General features: G+C 31.4%; 1 pseudogene; it reads left to right on the top strand.

Annotated features, from left to right (window-relative positions):
- Positions 1-813: 813 nt before the first annotated feature.
- LOC134716657 (uncharacterized) lies at positions 814-16,620 on the top strand (annotated as a pseudogene).
- Positions 16,621-21,939: the final 5,319 nt, after the last annotated feature.

Raw genomic sequence — 21,939 nt, 5'->3', positions numbered from 1 at the left:
ATAAATATTATAATCCCAGGCAATAAAACAACATGATCAATGAAAAGATTATATAAGATTAAATAGTTTTAAAATTTTGATTACTGCTAATTAATTTAGATAAATGTTTGATCTCTTTTTTCTTTTGTTCCATAATATTCAGATTATTTCTGTTATATGATATATCAGCTTGGACATACTTAGACAAATGTTGATTTTAAAATGAATCTCTTGATTAATAACTACTTATATAATATTATTAAATATTAACTACCTGATGAAAAGTTCTACCATTTCATTTTTTTATGAAATAAATAAAACATATTTTTTTTTTTTTATAAAATACATTGAGAATAGCTCTCTTTCAATGGATTTTTAGTGAACTAGACTTTTACAATAATTTTTTTTTTTTTTTTTTTTTTACAAAACTTTTTTTCTCGATTTTAAGGGGATGTTAAGGGGGTGCGGACTATACATAAATGCGTACTATACACGGCCGAATACGGTATATAAAGATTTTTATAAGATTATATCTTATGTTTTGATATGTAGTAAACAAAATATCTTAGATATCTTATAAAAACCAGATTACATAAGATATCTTGAAGTTAGAATAAATAGTAATAAATAGTAAAACGGCTTGCCATAATAAATACATATCATAAACAGTTTGATTTAAGAACTTATTTTTAATTACTAGGTCATTGTTCCATGGTTGGTCCATAGACTGGAAAAAGATCAAAAGACTGCAGAGTTTGCAGTAGAGCAGAATCCAGAAATGAAAGTCCGAGAAAGCATGCATGCTACCATAACTGGGAAGGTAGTTCAAAGGGGATGGAGGCTGATATGGTGATAGAAATGGGGAAAGATGTACAGAGTAAAGGCTGTACAGTAGCTGCATTAGTTGGGGATGAGGATTCGACATCAATAGGACGAGTACGGGCAAACATCAGTAATAGCATTGAAAAGATATCTGATAGAAATCACTTAAAGAAGATTCTTGGAAACAGTCTTTACTCTCTCAAGAAAAATCATCCTGTTTTAACTGTTAAAATAATCAATCAAATATTTACAAAGTTGTTTTAACTATATAATAGCCCAAGGTGAAGGTAATCCAGAACAAATAGCAAAAGATCTCAATGCACTTTCAAAACATCCTTTTGGCGATCACCAATGCTGCTCTAGTCGATGGTGTAAATTTCTCAGTAATCCGAAGTCTGTTTTTAAATCATTTCCTCGAGGAAAACCTCTGTCAGGTTCAAGTCTACAAAAGTCTCTGGAAAATGTTTTTGAAGGATATGCTAAGAACAGCATTAAATTGTCAACTGTCGGTAGTACTCAAGCTAATGAGAGTTTCAACAGAATGGTTTCTGCTAAAGCACCAAAGCATGTTTATTACAGTTCTTCTGGAAATTTGAATTACAGAGTTGCAGCAAGTGTTGCCCAGAAGAACACAGGTCACAGATACCTAGTTAATGCAAGTTTTACTACAGTGGATTCATTATTATTTGTGGGATACTAATTTTCGTGGGTTTCGAGGGTACCTATGAACCACAAATTAAAATTTGTAACGAATAACATATTCTTAAATATAGGCTATGTATACAGAGATTGGAAAAACCATGAAATCAAATATCCACAAATTTGCAAGTTTTCAGCATATCACATAAATAGATATCCACGAAAATAAATGAATCCACAGTATATTTATTAGAGCCTCTACTTGAAAAGTGGGCAGTATATAGTGTTTGTGTTGTCCTTGTGTCCACCCATTTGTCTGAAGACATAGCAGATTTGCAGATTTTCTCACCAACTTTTTAAGAGTTATGGGACTTTGACTGTGGCTCATCAAATTCAAATAAACATCCAAGGCATATATCTTTGTATGTAGAAGCATAAATTGTAAAGATTAGAATTTATCTGAAAACTTCACATAATGTTGACATAACACCTCTGTCTTGTTTTTGTAGGTCAGCATTCAAAAGAATAATTGCTCTTGTAGTGTAGATCTGGTGTCTTCCTCCTATTCCCACTTTTTAAAAATACCATTCCTTCTATTCCCACATGCAAATAACAATAGATGTTTTGATAAATAATTTGTTTTTATAACAATTAAGGTTAATTAGAATTTCACCTAAAATTTACCTGTATTTTTTTAAAATGCATAACATAATTGGTACCATACCTTTTTTATTTGTAATAATTTTCTTTTTCATCAAAGAAATACTTAGAAATAAAGAAAAAATATGATAAATAGATTGGGGTTAGATTTTTTTTTTCAATGTGTACTTAAAAATAAAGAAACATCATGATAAATAGATTGGGGTTAGATTTATTTTAAAAGTTTTGAATTTGTACTTAAAAATTTAAAAAAAATTATGATGAAAAGATTGGAGTCAGATTTCTTTAAAAAAAAAATGTCTGTTGTACAAATAAATCATGATATAAAAAATAGTATAGCAAAGTATAATCTTTAGATGTAGAATAGAAGTACTCACAAAATATAATTACTTGGACCAATAATCAAAGATATAAAATAATAGGTGGAAACAATAATCATCAACTTGTACGCCGTGCCGCTGTTCTTCCACGAATACCCTTTGCTGAGGTTGAAAATTTTTGGTTTAATGCCCTACAGACATACATGTAGATCAGATTGATACCAACATCACCTACAAAGACTTTAGACTGTGTAACAACATACTTGGTTGAACAGAACAGTCACCTTTGGGACCACTACTTAACACATGGACCAAGAACAACAAATCATCTAGAAGATGGCACAACAACCTGAAAAAACACGCTTCCACATCCCAACATCTTTCAACTTATTAAACGTATGAACCATGAGGAATCCTTCAAAGCCCTGACCATGATTCAGTATGCAGCCGGTGGGAAGAGAGTGACCCCCAAAAAGAAGTATGTAGAAATCAACAACAGATAAGATGAACTTAAGGTTAGACACCGCAACCAGGAAGTCACAACAGAAGAATTTGGTGATGCAGACTCCCATCTACATCACGTGGAAAAGATTGACATACTATAATAGACTTGTAAACAGTGATTGTCTAATGTTTGTGTTACAATGTGTGATTTGATTTAGTGCTGTTGAATAACTTGTGTTATATTATGCTTGCTTAAATCTACAGTTGAATTTGTGTTATAAAAGTAATAAAATAATTTACTTATATTTATTTTAATTTCTTTCATATTTATTTTGTTTAAAAAACCCAGAATTCATACAGATGCAAAAATAACTTTTTACCTGTTCTAATAAAAAACACTGTTCAATTAACAGTTGATTAAAAAATGTTTGGACAGTATAATCCTTTGTTTGCACAAGATTTCCTCCTATTCCCACATGAAATTTTACCTTTTCTTACCAGATTTTTAAAAAGTGGGAATAGAGGGAATGAACCGTAGATCTGTTTACTTAGCACTTATTATTTTGTTTTTTGTAAGAAAAAAAAGTTAATATGAATATGAAGTCTTATTTGTTATTTTTTATTTTTTAGGTTAATAAGAAGTTGGGGCTTTCACCAGGTTACCATACTCAGCGCCTTGTCGGATTAAGAGATTATCAGCGATCAAAGCAGAGGGCATTGGCAACTACAAGAGCATTTAAAAGAAAACGACTGGAAAAGAAAGCTAAGATGTAATTAATGTATATTTTATTTCAAAATATAACCCATTTATTTACCTATAAGAAAAATAATAATGTCCAATGAAAAACCATATTTTTCATTGTGGAATAACCTTACAAAACCACATCTATTGAATAACCTTATTTTTCAAAGTGGAATAACCCTAGAAAAGTACAACTTCAAGCAATTAACCTCCAAAAGCCTCTTGTAACTCTTGTAATATATATTTGCTGTTTCGTTTCAATTAAATCAGTAAAAAGCTTTTATTGAAATTAGATTTGATATTTTTATAACTTAAATGGTAGTTTTCAAGACAAATAATATTGAATATTTAAAGCATAAAGACCCAAATGGTAAAAAAAATAGCTTGGGTAACTATTTTTCTTGATAATTGAAATAAATCTTATTTTATTTAGGCACCAAAAGCTTGCATCTGCAAAAGTCAGAGAAGGTGTCTCCTATCAAACAGTATGTTCTCTTGATGCAGCAATATCGGATGATATTCAGTCTATTCCTGCACCAGTTATTACTCCAGAGTATCTTCCTTTGGAACCAAAGACTTTGAATGACAGTTGCATGACATACTTTGATGTTGAAACAACAGGACTTGGTAAAGATTACTTATTATGATAAAAGACTTTAAGTATTTAAGAATTGAATACCTCTTTTTGTAGATTTACTGGGGTGTAAAAGAATTGTCTTAAGTACTTTTTGGAGAAGCACAGATTTGCTTCATTCTAAAAATGTGTTCACAGTAAACGCCTTTACCACCCTATAAGATTACTAAAAAAAGCATTCATTTATAATAACATACTATTTTGTAAGGATCATGAAAAGAAGATTTTTTTCCAGTTTTTTCTTTTATTCACCTGTGTACTTTATTGTGAAAGCCAGTGTCATAAGAAAGTTACATTTCAATTTGAAATAAAGGTTACTTTAAGAATGATGCAAGATTATTGTTAACCAATCAAAATAATGTGTTATAATGAAACATACATGTAATGTTATTATGTAGATATGAGTAGATGTGGTATGAATGCCAATGTGACAACTCTCCATCTAAGTCTTCAACATGGAGCCTTTGCTCATACTGGACAACAAGCTATAAAAGACCCCAAAATGACTAGTGTAAAACAATGTCATATATATTTGAGATCTACAAAAACATTGGGGTTTTTTTTGTGGTTTTTTTTGCATCAGCTAAAGGAGTAGGTCCAGTAATAGCCCTTTCGGCCTCAAAATATAACAGTTTTACAAAACTGATTAAATGTAAACTTTGAGTTATTCATTGAACAGTAGAGTGATTCTGTAACATAAATATGGGCTATATTTGACTATACAATAAACATATATCGGGTACTGGCACCTTAAAGTCATGCTAAATTACCGAATTTTTCAAAATTCTAGCATTTTAGTTAAATTTTAGACGGTTTTCGTGTAAAACGAAAGTGGCCGCATTCGTGTTCATCCTTAATATTGAAATGGAAGTTGTAATTTATGATAATACATAACATATATAAAGGTTGAGGATGAACATGGATGTGGCCACTTTCATTTTTGACAAAAACCATCCGAAAAGTGACATTTTTCAGCATATTTGGTTGATTTTTCATATTTGAGCTTGAATCAGATCGTTTTTAATGACTAAATCAGTTCAAATCTTTCACACAAACTAATTGATTCAAATGAAATAGACACTTAAGTGTTTAAAAAGTGGTCAAAATCTTTTGTAAGATGAACCTGAAATTTGAGGCCAAAATCGGTTCTTACCGGACCTACTCCTTTGATAACAATTGTTTGAATTATAGAAATTTAAAGGATTCTGCTTATACAGTTAATGTCATCCCAACTTTTCAAAACAGAAGTCATTGTAAAAAAGGTGGAAGGAAAGTGAAAGAACAAAGGTGGGCAACTGATCAACATAGATCACTGTGACATACATTTTACACTTCATCACATTTTTGCTTTATTCAATGTTCAAGTTCATATATCAGCATCTAGACTATATGTGGTAGGATCAAGCAACCTTGCATAAAGATGCATCAGGGATAGAAGGTCAGCTTCCAATCTTAATTGGGTTGCTGTTACTGACATTTGATGCTTCTGAACTTATGACAATACTTTGAACAAGGTGGTAACTAATACTAAATGTAATTTGTCTAACAGGTAACTTTGAACCTCTAGATTATATTGTTTTTATTTCAGGCAGAGATCCTCACATAATACAGTTGTCTGCTGTTAACAGCCAAAACACAAAATTCAACAGATACATAAAACCCGCTAGACCAATATTAACCCAAGCCTTGGAAGTGACTGGTCTGAAGTTTCAAAATGGGAAAATGTACCATGATGATAGAGAAGTTCAGAGTATTGGAATTTCTAATGCCTTAAAAGCTTTTATTCTCTTTCTGAAAGAAATTCATAACACTGTACTTGTTGGGCATAACTCCAAAATTTTTGATGTTCCAATACTAATTACTGCAATAATGACCCCTTAAAGGCAGAAAAATATATCCTATGATATTGGTAATAAGGGTATTTTTTTTTAAACTTTACAAATCTACTGTACACTACTTATGCTGTACATAAAAGAATATGATTGCAGACCAAAAGTGTACAGGATTTATCAACATATAGATGAAAAAAATAAATTGTATTTGAGTAAGGGCTGTGTCCTAAAATAATGACCCCTTAAAGGCAGAAAATTATCCTATCATATGGGTAATGAGGGTACTTTTTAGCTCACCTGGCCCGAAGGGCCAAATGAGCTTTTCTCATCACTTGGCGTCCAGTGTCCGGCGTCGTCTTGCGTCGTCCTGCATTAACTTTTACAAAAATCTTCTCCTCTGAATCTACTGGGCCAAATTTAACCAAAAACTTGGCCACAATCATCATTGGGGTATCTAGTTTTAAAAATGTGTCCGGTGACCCTGTCAACCAACCAAGATGGCCGCCATGGCTAAAAATAGAACATAGGGGTAAAATGCAGTTTTTGGCTTATAACTCAAAAACCAAAGCATTTAGAGCAAATCTGACAGGGTAAAATTGTTCATCAGGTCAAAATCTATCTGCTCTGAAATTTTCAGATGAATCAGACAACCTGTTGTTGGGTTGCTGCCCCTGAATTGGTAATTTTAAGGAAATTTTACTGTTTTTGGTTATTATCTTGAATATTATTATAGATAGAGATAAACTGTAAACAGCAATAATGTTCAGCAATATAAGATTTACAAATAAGTCAAATGACTGAAATGGTCAGTTGACCCCCCTTTATAGTATTTTTAACCATTTTTCGTAAATCTTAGAAATCTTTTACAAAAATCTTCTCCTCTGAAACTACTGGGCCAAATTAATCCAGACTTGGCCACAATCATCATTGGGGTGTCTTGTTTAAAAGATGTGTCCGGTGATCCGGCCAACTAACCAAGATGGCAGCCACGCCTTAAAATAGAACATAGGGGTAAAATGCAGTTTTTGGCTTATAACTCAAAAACCAAAGCATTTAGAGCAAATCTGACATAAGGAAAAAAAAATTATCGGGTCTATCTGCCCTGAAATTTTCAAATGAATCAGACAACCTGTTGTTGGGTTGCTGCCCCTGAATTGGTAATTTTAAGGACATTTTACTGTTTTTGGTTATTATCTTGAATATAATTATAGATAGAGATAAACTGTAAACAGCAATAATGTACAGCAAAGTAAGACCTAAAAAGAAGTCAAAATGACCAAAAAGGTTAATTGACACCTAAGGAGTTATTGCCCTTTATATAGTCATTTTTTTTAACAATTTTCACAAAATTTGTAAAAATTTACTAACATTTTCCACTGTAACTACTGGGTCAAGTTCATTATAGATAGAGATAATTGTAAGCAGCAAGAATGTTCAGTAAAGTAAGATCTACAAACACATCACCATCACCAAACCACAATTTTGTCTTGAATCCATCTGTGTCCTTTGTTTAGTATTCACATAGACCAAGGCGAGCGACACAGGCTCTTTAGAGCCTCTAGTTTATGTTTATTATTAGCTTGACGTAGGGTAATTGGATGTTTCATTAAACTTTACAAATCTACTGTACACTACTTATGCTGTACATAAAAGAAGACCAAAAGTGTAAAGGGAAGATAACCAATGTTATATTTTTAAAAGGGGGTTATACTCTGTCTCATTTCTAATTTATATAGTTAGAAGGGGGGGAGGGCTTTTTTTTATCTGCATCTTAGGCAAATGCCATTCAAATACCAAGGAAGGTCCTGCTGCATCTTTCTTGCCTAACATATACTTTTTTTCTGTCTTTAGAAAATAGCAAAAAAAAAATCATACAACAAGTAAAGCAGAATTATACAAACATAAGGAAACGTTTGAATATTCAGATTTAAAATTATTTCTTTGGACAAAGATAGAAATAGAATATTTTATTCTCAATAACTTGGACATAAACTTTCTGAAATTTTTTCAAAAGATGAAAATAGTGAAAAGTACAGGAAAATTTTCCCTCCAAATTTCCACTATATAACCAGTCAAAAAATTCTCACCATCTTATGGCTTGAGTTGAAATTTTAGGTTTACAAAATTTATCTTTAGGGCAAAGTAACAACATTTTAAAGGTAAAATCATTTTATACTTTTATTATGTACTGTCTACTGCACCATTATTAGGCGGACAAGCTCATCATAATTTGAGAAGATAAAGTTATATTTTTCCTGTTATAGTAACTTTTTTTCTAAATCATGTACCCATACTTTTTTTTCTGTAATAATTTAGCTTACTGCAAAGGCTTTTAGATGATAACAAAAAAAAAGAAGTTTAATTATTGCAAATTATATTTTATCTCATTTATATAGACCATGGTTGTTATAAAATCAGTGAAAATTTATTAAATTTGGAAATTCTGGAATATCTTATTTAAACAAGTTTGTGTAATCTCATATTTTTTTGTTATTTACCGAATGCTGATGCCATTGACATGTGAATACTACCAATAAATCAATTTCCAACAAATGCATTTACTCTTTTTTGTTGATTTTTATCCTTATATCCTTCTTCTGAGAATATACACAAGCATGGTATATTCAGAGGTCGTTGCCATGGAAACGGTGTCATGTACATGCCAATTTTATTTTATTTTCCTGACAATGGATATTGTCCCTTTGAGTACATACCTTTTTTGTGTTACTTTAATTATTATTTTGTCAGGTTCATATCACCTTAAGAACAGATGATACCTGCTAGACAGATGTGCACATGTTCCAATTATGTCATACACTAAATATATATTTCTTAGAGTACATAATGTATCTGAAAAACAGACCAAGCAAGAGATGAGGAGAGGTTAATGCTTGTAAGACAAAGACCAAAATAAAATTAACATTCCATGAAGTAGTCAAAAAATGTTTCATATTGTACATTTATGTTTCAGATGCATATTGCTGCAAATAGTGAAATAGGAGATCATTGTCTGATGTATGCACTTAGTGATTCTATTCATCCACAGATTGCACCTCCTTACCAGCATCAACACAATTTAGTGTGTGTCTTGTGTGAGCAACTTAAAGATGCAATCTTATCAATACAGAAACTGGTGGAGTGCTTCACAAATATTGTCAGAGAAAATGAAAAACTGAATGATATGAATTTTAAAATCAAACAATCCATCCAAAGTATCAATAATTTAAAAAGGCATATTGTTCATTGTAAGAATCAAGATATTAAGGCAAAGAGCAAATTGTTTGAAAGTATGAGTCAAGATGAAGTATTTCTGGTCTCAGACAGAAGTATTTGCCACGAAAGTATCACGAGGACCAGAGTGACTGGTTTGCCAAACGTGGCTTACCTCGGCATGTTACTATGGCCTTCAGGAAATCTGATGAGGTAATTGAAAGTTTAGGGTTTGTTCACATTTTCCAGAGTCAAATTGCTCAGGACAGCTTGACCACAGCTGCAATAATCATTGATGTCATCAACTGCATCCAAACTATGAAAGGTTCTGATTTATAATTTCATTTATGGTCAGATAATGCAGGATGCTACAAATCTTCTGAGATGATGACCCTCCTTAAAGCAAATGAAAGTATTGCTTTGTATGATTTCTGTGAGTCACAGATTGGCAAAGAACCTTGAGACAGAACAGGAGCGACTCTGAAATCAGCTATAAGAAGAGTTATAAACCAGGGAAATGATGTTTTAACAGCATTTGGAATGAAAAAGGTATATGTTTCTTTGTAATATTTTATATTTTTTTTCTTTAAAAAGTTGCAAATTTTCTGTCCTTTCTCGCTCAGTTTTAAGTTTACATAGAATAACAATTATAATGAAACTATCAGTTCAACCATTTTAGATAAAAATTTAAAAAAAACAGTATTATGAGACATAATGATTGTAAACATACTATATAGTAAAATATTATTTCTATCGATCACAGCCAAGGGAAGTCGTCAAGAACACAGTATTATTTTATTTAGGGGGTTTACGAGAAAGACGCAAATTTTGTTAGTCTAAACTTCAAGGTTTATTGAGCAAATTTATTTAATAATTGATTTTTACTTTCTTTTTTTACTTTACACTGTGCTCACGCGGGTCTTATATCTGATCTTATTGCTGTGTCCACAATTGTTATTCTACGTATTTCACCTGTATTGGTGTGGACAATTCCATGTTTATATCACATGACATTTCCGCGCGACTTTCTTCTATTATGGATGTAAATTTTGATTAATGCATATGTATTGTGAAATATATTGTTCTCTGTGAATATATTTTTGATGAATTGATGATCACATTTTCTACAACCAGACAACATAGTTAGATGTCAGGTTTGTACACATTTAGTGTCTACTCTAGTCTACATGTATATTCAAAACTGAAGCCAGTGAACTGGTGAAGGGATACGTACATGTGCTGCATAATCCCATCATTTCAGGGACATTTCAACCAACAAAAAACTATTGAATATTTTATCAGCTGACATATCTATTTTTAAATCATCTAAAGTCAGTCATACCAACTGACAAAATCAGCGGAAAACGTGTATTCGTGAATTCTATGTCTTTCAACTGATATGGACGATTCTTTATAACATTGTATTTTAGGGGTTGTTTACATTTTGAGTAGTATGATAAATGTATGCCAATCATGCTTCAGTGATTCCCTATATATAATGAACCAAATTTTTTCAACCACGAAGCCCACCCCCTGGATCCACCTATGGTGTCTAAATGACCTACATTACAGCCATGAAAATGGTATATCCCAATTTACTGATGGCATTTACGTGGGAATTCTGCAAATACAATACTGCCATATCGAATTGCCAATTTACAAAACAAATATGTACATGTATACTGTAAACCAACTTATTTTCGCAAGTGATTTATTTTCGCGAGTAGAAAAATAACGCGAAAATAAATCGTCGCGAACATATAAATCTTTGATCTACCCTTACCAAACTATATCAAGTAAATTAGAAAATGGCAAAATTAAATAGCCGTGTGAAGTTGACTAGAAAGAGAAAAACGTGAAATAAAGTACCCGCGAAAATAAGTTGGTTTACAGTAGTCACAGAAGTTTGAAATCCTAGCAATGACGGTGTAAAGATAGGACAAACTCGACTATCACAGTAGAATTGAGTAATAGGGGGTACACCCAACCCCATCCTTATTTTATTCTAGAAAAGGACGAGGAAGGGGGGGGGTAAGGATGTTCTACATTGACAAATTTTATTCACATTCACATTGATTAATTACATTCGATATACATAAATGAGGACCCAATGACAAAGAAAACAAAACGACATATAGAGGGCAAAGATCAGTCTTCAACAATGGACAAAATAAAGACGTAATGCTAACTGTTTTGAGAGTACTATTATAATTTGGACTTCGTTAGATTTTTCTACAAATTTATTGTTTTACATTACACATGCAGTGAAACATACAAAATAAATTGGTATTATGCATTATGTTGTGCTGTTACACAACTGTTCCATATAATTACATGCCAAAACATGCCAAATATATTTTATGCCTGTAGTGCAGTCCAGTGGTTGTCGTCGGTTTATGTCTGTCATACATGTATCTGTTTTTGAAATTGTTTTGCTATAAGCAAGACAGGGTAGTTTTCAGTTCTCACACATATTTTATTTCTCCAATGACAAATGTGGGGAGGTGGGGTACATGTATGTGAACACTCTCAGTAAGGTTCTTTATTGTTTTACATAATCATTACACATGCAGTGAAAAATACAAAATAAATTAGCATTATGTTATTATGTTGTGTTGTTACACAACTGTTCCAAATGGTTACTCTCCAAAACATGCCAAATATCTTATGTGCCTATTGATAAATAACATTCAATATACATAAATGAGGACCCAATGACAAAGAAAACAAAACGACATATAAGAGGGCAAAGATCAGTCTTCAACAATGGACAAAATAAAGACATAATGCTAACTGTTTTGAGAGAACAGGCACATACATAAATAATGTGGCGGGGTTAAACATGTTAGCGGGATCCCAAAACTCCCCTAACCTGGGACAGTGGTATAACAGTACAACATAAGAACGAACTATAAAATCAGTTGAAAAAGGCTTAACCCTTCAGATAGACAAAACATACAAGTGGACGTGGCTGGGTACTTACACATCACGACACAAAAAGACACAATGAACAGATCTGAGAGTACTTGCAGTTATCTGACAGTTAGTTCAAAGCCACTAACAACTAATAAATGTATCTGTTTTTGAAATTGTTTTGTTATATTAAGCAAGACAGGGTAGTTTTCAGTTCTTACACATATTTTATTTCTCCAATGACAAATGTTGGGCGTGGGGTATGTGAGCACTGTCAGTAAGGTTCTTTTTTTTTTTATAAATTTTAGAATTTATGTTTCTGAGTTCCCAAAAAAAGGGGAGATATTCCCGTTTTCAAACTTTAACTCAAAAATGCTTTCATCAGTTCTCATGAAACATTGGTAAATTGTTGATATCTGTAAGCTGCTGCCTTTAGATATAATTTTATTTAAAAAAAAGGGGAGAATTTTCAAGTTTCTGATAATGTTATCATTAATATCAACAATTCTCATTAAATTTTGGTGCATTGTTTATATCTATTGATGTAAACTCCCTGTTTGATTTTCATAAATTTCTAATATGACATTGAGAAGTAATTGAACTTTATTCTTTAAATAGTACATGTGACAAGCCTATCATGTGCTCATCATCATGGCCCAGCTGGTTATTGAAAGTAGAATGCCTAAGGATGACTTTTAATATCTTGCATCCATTCTATTTGAATTTTAAGGAATAGTTCTTATTTATGTAAACAAATCCCACTTTGATGTTTAACATGTACAATAATCAGACATCAACCAAGCCAACCTGGATGTAATTGAAAGACATCCAGAGATCAATACACAGTTTCAAACAAAAGACAAAATAATGAAAAATATAGCAAAGTTTTGAGAAGAATTCTTCATGTTATTATGAATGTATTAGCAATATTTAGAATATATATATCGTTTAAAATTTAGGTTCTACCTATCATTTTAAAACAGGTATTTCATTGTGGCTAGTCCATGTAGTCTATCAGAGGGATATTTCATCAATATGAAATCTTATTTTATCATGAAGTCAGATTTGAACATGGACTTGAGAAATGTCAGTTTTAGCATGTTTAGTCTGATATATGTTTGTCAATTTTACTCTTATATATCTTTAATACATATATTATTAATTCAGTGGTGATGGTGAACAGAAACTGACAAATCTAAGATAAAATTTTATAGCTTGAATGTTTCTCCATCAGTTAACTGAAATTAGGTGGAGATATGTTCTTATTTCCAACAGAGGGGCACTAAAACTATATCAATTAACCGATATTTATACTTAAAATACAATAATAAAATTCATGTCTTTCATTTCAGGACTTCTGATCCAACCATGTATATGTAGTATGGCATGTTATTGAGATCTGGTTGTGGTTGATGAATGTTTATGAAGGACCAGTATATATGTAGTACAAAGTATATCACTGGATTGAGCTCTTTGTCCAAGTGTATTATTAAAGTGCTTTGCTTTGAGCTCAGTTCATTGTTATGCAATACATTCATTGAGAAATCAAGATTTTACAGACAACTCTCATGTACAAGAAATTATCAAAGTTATATCAATTTTATGTACAATGTAAGTAATAGGGAGATAATAGCATTTTATTTAGATTTGAATCAAACATTTTTGTCCATGATTAGCCAAATTTAAAAAAAAAACACACAAATTTACCAAACAACTCTACTCTAGCTTCTAGCAATATGATGCCTGATTGTTATGTTACTCTTCATTTTATACATCTATACTGCCTACATGACACCTTAGTCCTGAGTGTAAATGGTCATCCAGTATGTTAAAAAAAAATATGAGGCCAGCCTATTTGGCCTAATTGTATTCTCAAACTATATTTCATTGTTCATTTTGCTTTTACCTGCTTTGGAGGAAATACTTTCAAATAATTAATATAAAAATAACACAGAAGTTCAATCCCTAGCTCATCTAGCCCAAAGCAATGGCAAGCATTATGTCAAGCATCATGTCAAGCATTGTCATTACTAATGTCTTCTAAACTGAGTAAATTAATTCCTAAAACAATTAAATGTTTTCCAATCTGAAAAATTTCGACATTAAAATGAAATCGTTTACTTATAATCATGATGATCCTCCACAAAATAATATAAATAGCAAATACATGTTCTCAGATACAGTCTCCCATATATATAAAAAAAATCACATCATGAAAAAATGAACCTGTTATGTGTTCCTCTCCTAGCTTAGCTTCAAAATGTATCCAAAATCAAAGATGTGGAACATATTCTATCATAATCATATATGGCAATTAATGCAATTAATGTCTGTTCCATGCCGGTTTTGAACATAAAAACTGAATATTTAATAAACAACTCCTAATGCTCAGGTTGGTTGTCGTATTGTGCAACACAGTTGATAATATGGGAAAATCATATGATACAAAACACTCAGTGTCAAACATCCAAATATACTATCCACACTGATCTGTGTCCACACTTGTTAACCTAAAAATATGTAATAATAAATTTTGATACATTGTGTTTTATTTAGATCCTAAGCTTCAGTTTTGACAAAAAGCACCCATAAATAAAACTTGACAAATTTTTTAATGCAATATTAATGTGAGCTACCAGTATATTTTAATTTCAAACACAAATATACTATTGCTACAAATGGTGATATCATAGGTATTTTTTCCAGTTGCCATTATATACATGTACTTGTAACAGTAGAATATTACCGAAATCAGTCAATTATCTTCTTTTTAATTAAGACAGTTTATTGTTTAGGAAGAAAAAAAGAACATGAACACAAATATGAGTTGAACATCCAGGACTGACTTTAAAAGTGTGTCAAGGCTATTGTAAACTAATAGACCACTTTCAAGTTCATCCGTCACCGTAAAAAACTCGTCAATTATGCACGCCTTTATGACGTCATTTACCAGATAGAGAGGATCCCCTGTATCTGTATAATTCGTACAACATAGAATTCCAGATTTCCAACCACTTGCTCAACATTGGAATGGAAGTGACGACGCCCCTAAATGCACAAAAGACGTTCACTTAAACCAGAGTTTTTGACGGAAATGCATCAAACTCAAAAGTTGTCTATTGTAATCATGGATTTTCTTACAATAAGTAGAAACTATTTCATAAATGATTTTTTATGTTTATTTTAGGGTATTGAAACTACAATGAAAAATGTTAAATACAGAGTGAATGTAGTAGAGTACAACCCTTCAAAGAAGACTGCTTTCAAGGCCATACCAGCCATTGGTTCCTACTCAAATTTTCAGTTTGAAGAGCAGGGTATTCGTGTTTGGAAAGCCTGTGGTGTTGGTCCAGGTATTTATTTGATGTCAGACTAAAAACTCAACAATTACTGATATGCAAAAAAATTACATAATTATACATGTATTCAAGTATTATTATAAAGAACTTGGAAGGAATTTAATTAAACCTAACAAAAAATTAAATATTGGAAATAAGAACCACTGATAGATTTAATTGTAAAGGAATAAATGCCTTTTTAAATTAATTCATTGGTGTATAAACTCAACAAATTCACTCATAAACTATGATATGTTTGTGAGTACTATTGGTTCAGTTTATACATCAATAAATTCCTATAAAAATGCATTTAACTATAATTTCTTTAAAATTGGAGAAATGGAATTTATTTTTTCACACTGATTACCTAAAGTTTATTTTTTTATTAAATGATTAAGCTGAAGTGAAAATAGATATTTTTAATGTCAAGCCAGATTGTGTTATTACCACCGCCATTATGTTTACATTGTTGACTAAAAGAAGTTCAGTCAAACAGTCTATCGAAGAAAGAAACATGTCAAGAACAACTACCAGAAGTTCTCTAGACAAATCATATAAGACTATTAGTTCAAAAGTAAACATAAAGAATTACAGCACAATAATGTACACATGTATTCTTTCAATATGATATTGTGCTGGGAAATTCCACATTTTGCAAAATATTACTGTTAAAACTATGGTATATATGTATTCACCTGATTTAATTAAAACTTTTTACAAGCTATTGCTTATTACTAGCTAAAATATCTGATGTTTAGAAAACAATTATTAGTATTGCCCAAGAAACTAGCAAGCATAATTTCTAATTATTTTATTTAAATATGGGAATTTTGCTTTTTTACATCTTAACTGTATGTCCTTTAAAAAAAATTACATCATCATTTATACAATATGCTAACAAAGTTGGAGACTTTTTATAAGGTACTTTAAATTATTTATCAGAAGTTAAAATTTTAAAGTATAGGTTAACATACTGTTCTTTTATTTGACAGGATTGTTGATTGCAAAGGAGAAAATACCCACAATTCCATTCGAACCTTTGACTATTTTGAAAGAACCAGACCAAATAGGGCTTCAATCCAATTAAAGGAAGCAATCATTCTGCAGACTTGAGAGAAAAATCAATTCAGCAGGATGAAACAGAAAACCAGGCATTATTCACTTGTGCAAACGATGGATGTTTGCTATCTTTTGATAATGATGAAGCCTTGACAAATCATATAATTGTATGGATATGTTGTCTCGAGCTCGACCACAAATCCAGTATCAATTCTGATGTAACTAAACATATTTATTTGCAAAAAATAGCTGAATGCAGTATTATACAAACAGATGATTGCTTAACAGCAGAAACCAAACAATTATAGCCAAGTAACAACCAAGAAAACCAACATATTTCTGGGTGTGCCTCAAGGATGAAAGAGAATGTAAAAGATTCAATGACCAAAAAAAATATCTAACAGAAAAATTCAATAAAGGTCTTACTACTGGTCGGAAAGAAGACCCCTTCATAGTGTTGGAATCCATGCTAAATTAGTAAAACACAGACAGCACCAGAAGATTCACCTATGATGAAATCCTATCTGTTCAGCAGATAACAAACTTCTTTTCGCAAATGAACAAAAAAGCAAAATGTACAGAAGATTCTGAAGCTTTTAGGGAAACAGAAATTTGTAAACTTCGAAATCAGATTTTTGAAAATGACTAAATGATTTTATCTGCTCCAAGTACTATATTCAAATTTTGATTGTTATAATAATCACTAGTTGTCATATTTGCCACCATTTTTATCTGTCTTACTGATCAAAAACTCTTTCTTATGGGTTCTTCTTTGAAATCACTGGTTCAACAGAACCTGAGTCATCTTTAAGGTGGTACCTAACACTACAGGGAGATAACTCTGTAAAATCAGGTAAACGTTTGAATTACTTTGTGTCGTTAATGGAATATTAAGCTTCTCAATGATCAAAACTAGTGTTTGTCAAACTGCTATGTAACCTGTGTAATTTTTCTGATAATACGGTTGGTTTAAATTTTTTAAAATTTTTATATTTTTTTCAAAGGGTCAAAGTAAATGCTTTGTCAAAATTTTATGAAAAATTAAACAAGCCTAATTAGTTTAAGTGAAGGCGTTGGGTACCACCTGAAATAAAAATTATGTGAAATTACCCTATTTACAAACAAAGATGACTGCTTAACTTAGCATAGTACATGGTACTGGTCATTATAACTGAAATCATGAATAAGTCCCCTTTGGAATTTTTGTGGTTTAATATTATGTTGTGTTAGTATTGTTATCTAGTAAGTCTGTTATTCATTTTAATACAGTTACAGACTTTTTTATTAAGAAGTTCTTAGAAGGATAAGTAATTCAGTTGATGCATGACACCGAATTATTTTATTTTGTTTGTGGATTGATTTATAGTCATGCAAGGAGATGGTACAGAGTAATACATTCAATTGATTTTCCACTGAGCTGATACCCTTTACTTATGAAACACTATACATGTATTTGAATCAGGATATGGTGACTTACAAGATCTGTATATAGAGAGATGGCGCTTAAAATGAATCATTCATGTCAAGTCAGGGACTTTGTTATGACACTAACAACGACCTTGTTTTTTATGGAAAAATCTATTGATATGTTATATACTGGTAACTGTCAGACTGTTGTTTGATGTAAGAATTACAAAATATTAAAAAAACAATAATAATTTGAAGGACTTTTTAGATCTAGTTGCTACAAACTTGTTACTTTTTATTGCCAAGATATCATGTTAAGATATTCATTTCTGCATAATTGGTAATATAAAATTTTACATTATAGATTATTTCAACACCCATCTGTAAATACTGATTCTAATATGACGTGCTTCTTTCACTTTGTAAACAACACCGTGTGAAAATTCTTGATGTATCTATACTTAGCACAGACTCAGAAATTATCAAAATAATGGATGTTACAATATACCTCCCACGTAAATCCACATGTATTTGAACTTATTTGCAAAAGCATTGCCGATTTTATTGTATTAAAAATTGATACAAGACAGAAGACAAAAGAATTTTTATTCTTATTCCGATGGAACGCTTTCTTTATAAAATCAGGGGTTCATTAGGTTCATTAATGAATGAAAATTTTCTTGATATTTATGTTACGATTTTAAAAGCTATCAATATACTAATTTAAGTTGCAGTATAAAAACAATATAATTTTTTTTGTAACCATCGAAGTTCGTATACTTTTGCATCAAAATGAAATTCTGAGGTAGGTGTTGTTTTATTTTCTATTCTATTGCATTAGTTGCATATTAACTGATTTCAGCGAGTCCACGACATGTAATTTTTGGTTTTAATGGTAGCTTACGAGATTATACATGTAAATTAAAAGTCGCAAATATTGGGTGTGAACATATTTTTTTCTAACAGTAATTTACGAAATAATCAATGCAAGCTAAAGATTTATGTGATTATTTGAGCTAACCAGGAGTAAAAAAGAACAGCTACACACACAGCATACCAATCCTTGCTTCAGTATTTGAATGAACTTATTTGTCCTATTAAAATTGAAATAATTCATGGAATTCATATATTTGTTGTAAATTTACACATGGCCTGGGCTGTGATATTTGTTAATTTTATCCCTCGCTAACGCTCAGGATAAAATTTGAATATCACGGCCCAGGCCATGTGTAAATTTACAACAAATCTATGGCTTCCATGAATTATTTCAATTTTAATAGGACAAATAAGTTCATTCAAATACTGATTTATTTTAATTTCCCCTGTCGGGTTTAGTAAATTTTATTGTAATGCAATATGAAATATTTTGTCCTGCACATCGAAATTTTACTCAAATGAATTAACCTTAATTTTGTCTGACTTTTACACCAAACGAGCATATTGCAATTCAGTGGTTGTCGTTTGTTTATGTGTTCCATATCTGTTTTTCGATCATTCTTTTTTAGCTCACCTGGCCCGAAGGGACAAGTGAGCTTATGCCATCACTTGGCGTCCGTCGTCGTCCATCGTCTGTCGTCGTCCGTTGTAGTCTGTCGTCGTAAACTATTTCAAGAATCTTCTCCTCTGAAATTACTGGGCCAAATACTTTCAAACTTTAACTGAGAGTTTCTTAGGGTATCTAATTTATAAATTGTATCCGAAGTTTTGATCCATCAACAAACATGGTCGCCATTGCTAAAAATAGAACATAGGGGTCAAATGCAGTTTTTGGCTTATACCTCAAAAACCAAAGCATTTAGAGCAAATCTGACTGGGGTAATATTGTTTATCAGGTCAAGATCTATCTGCCCTGAAATTTTCAGATAAATCAGACAACCCATTGTTGGGTTGCTGCCCCTGAATTGGTAATTTTAAGGAAATTTTGCTGTTTTTGGTTATTATCTTGAATATTATTATAGATAGAGATAAACTGTAAACAGGAATAATGTTCAGCAAAGTAAGAATTACAAATAAGTCAACATGACGGAAATGGTCAGTTGACACCTTTAGGAGTTATTGCCCTTTATAGTCAATTTTTAACTATTTTTCGTAAATCATAGTAATCTTTTACAAAAATCTTCTCCTCTGAAACTACTGGGCCAAATACTTCCAAACTTTAACTGAATGTTCCTTAGGGTATCTAGTTTGTAAATTGTATCTGAAGTTGTGATCTATCAACAAACATGGTCGCCATTGCTAAAAATAGATCATAGGGGTCAAATGCAGTTTTTGGCTTATAACTCAAAAACCAAAGCATTTAGAGCAAATCTGACATGGGATAATATTGTTTATCAGGTCAAGATCTATCTGCCCTGAAATTTTCAGATGAATCAGACAACCTGTTGTTGGGTTGCTGCCCCTAAATTGATAATTTTAAGGAAATTTTGCTGTTTTTGTTTATTATCTTGAATATTATTATAGATAGAAATAAACTGTAAACAGCAATAATGTTCAGCAAAGTAAGATCTTCAATTAAGTCAATTTGACCAAAATTGTCAATTGACCCCTTAAGGAATTATTGCCCTTTAAAGACTTTTTTCACAATTTGTTCATCATGTTGACTTACTTTAAAAAAGCTTCTCCTTTGAAACTGCTTTATCAATTTCAGCCAAACTTAGGCTAAATGAGTTTCAGAGTATCTAGTATAAATTTTATATTTTATTTCCTTGTATGTCAAGAAACATAGCTCCTATGGCTAAAATAGAACATAGGAGAAAATGATTATTTTTTTTGGCTTTTGAAGAAAATAGGACGATCCAAAAAACATTTAGATAAATTGAAAAGCCAAAATGATCATTGATGAGAGATTTAACCAAAAGAATTAAGGTGAGCGATTCAGGCTCTTGAGAGCCTCTTGTTTATATAAATAAGGCCGTTAGTTTTCTAGTTTGAATTGTTTTATATTGTCATTTCGGGGCCTTGTATAGCTGACCATACAGTATAGGCTTTTCACATTATTAAAGGCCGTATGGTGACCTATAGTTGTTAATCTCTGTGTCATTTAGGTCTCTTGTGGAGTGTTGTCTCATTGACAGTCATACCACATCTTCTTTTTTATATATACTTGAAACTTGCTTGAACTGGTTGGTTCCACGTGAATCGTATGATAAAAGTTCATGAAGTTTTTTCAGCAAAATAACAAAGTTAAATCACTTTTTTACATTCCATACTAACAAACTGTTTTTGTATGAGTTTCCAAGTCTGATTGAACAATGTATAATCGTTCTTTTTCGCCCAATTCTATTCGAATTCTAATCTAGATGATAACCTTTTTTCCATTTTTACCGAGCGGTGTTTTTGGCGACCATTTTAACGCGAATTAATAGTTGTACAACTCCTACTTTTTTTCACATAATCCTAAGTTGCTTTAGATTAGATTTCATGGGGGTACGACGTGTATCATGAATAAGTATTTATTTATTGCAAAAATAAACCAAGAATAAAATAAAGTGACAAAACTCAGTCTTTTATGCATAAGAACATATGTAGATAAATCGTGCAGATGACTAAATATTCAAGAAACAGATTATTTAAAAGTAAAGTAATAAATCTTTAAAGGTTTACAATGAGCAGAAGAATTGCCAGAAAACGATAAAGCAATCTACAATGTATGTCAAATAAGTTAACCCTGACGTATTGCATCAAAACCCTCGGCACTCTGCATCTAGGAAAACTTTCCGTTAAAAATGTCACATAGTTACTAAAAACAATTTTGTTATTCAAAACTTTGTGACTGCAGAACCTGCTGCATTGGGTTGTATACATGTGTAAACGTATAATATATACGATAACGTCAGGAACGATAACTCGTGGCGTAACGTCATTCGGTATCGTTTACCTTAATGTTTTGAAACACATGATATCTGTGATCTATTATTTGAAGAAAAAAATCTTCAAATAC

This window comes from Mytilus trossulus, chromosome 4 (genome assembly GCF_036588685.1).
Source record: "Mytilus trossulus isolate FHL-02 chromosome 4, PNRI_Mtr1.1.1.hap1, whole genome shotgun sequence".
Lineage (NCBI taxonomy): Eukaryota > Metazoa > Mollusca > Bivalvia > Mytilida > Mytilidae > Mytilus > Mytilus trossulus.
Note: the sequence above shows the minus strand (reverse complement) of the source record. Positions and strands in the feature narration are given on the sequence as shown.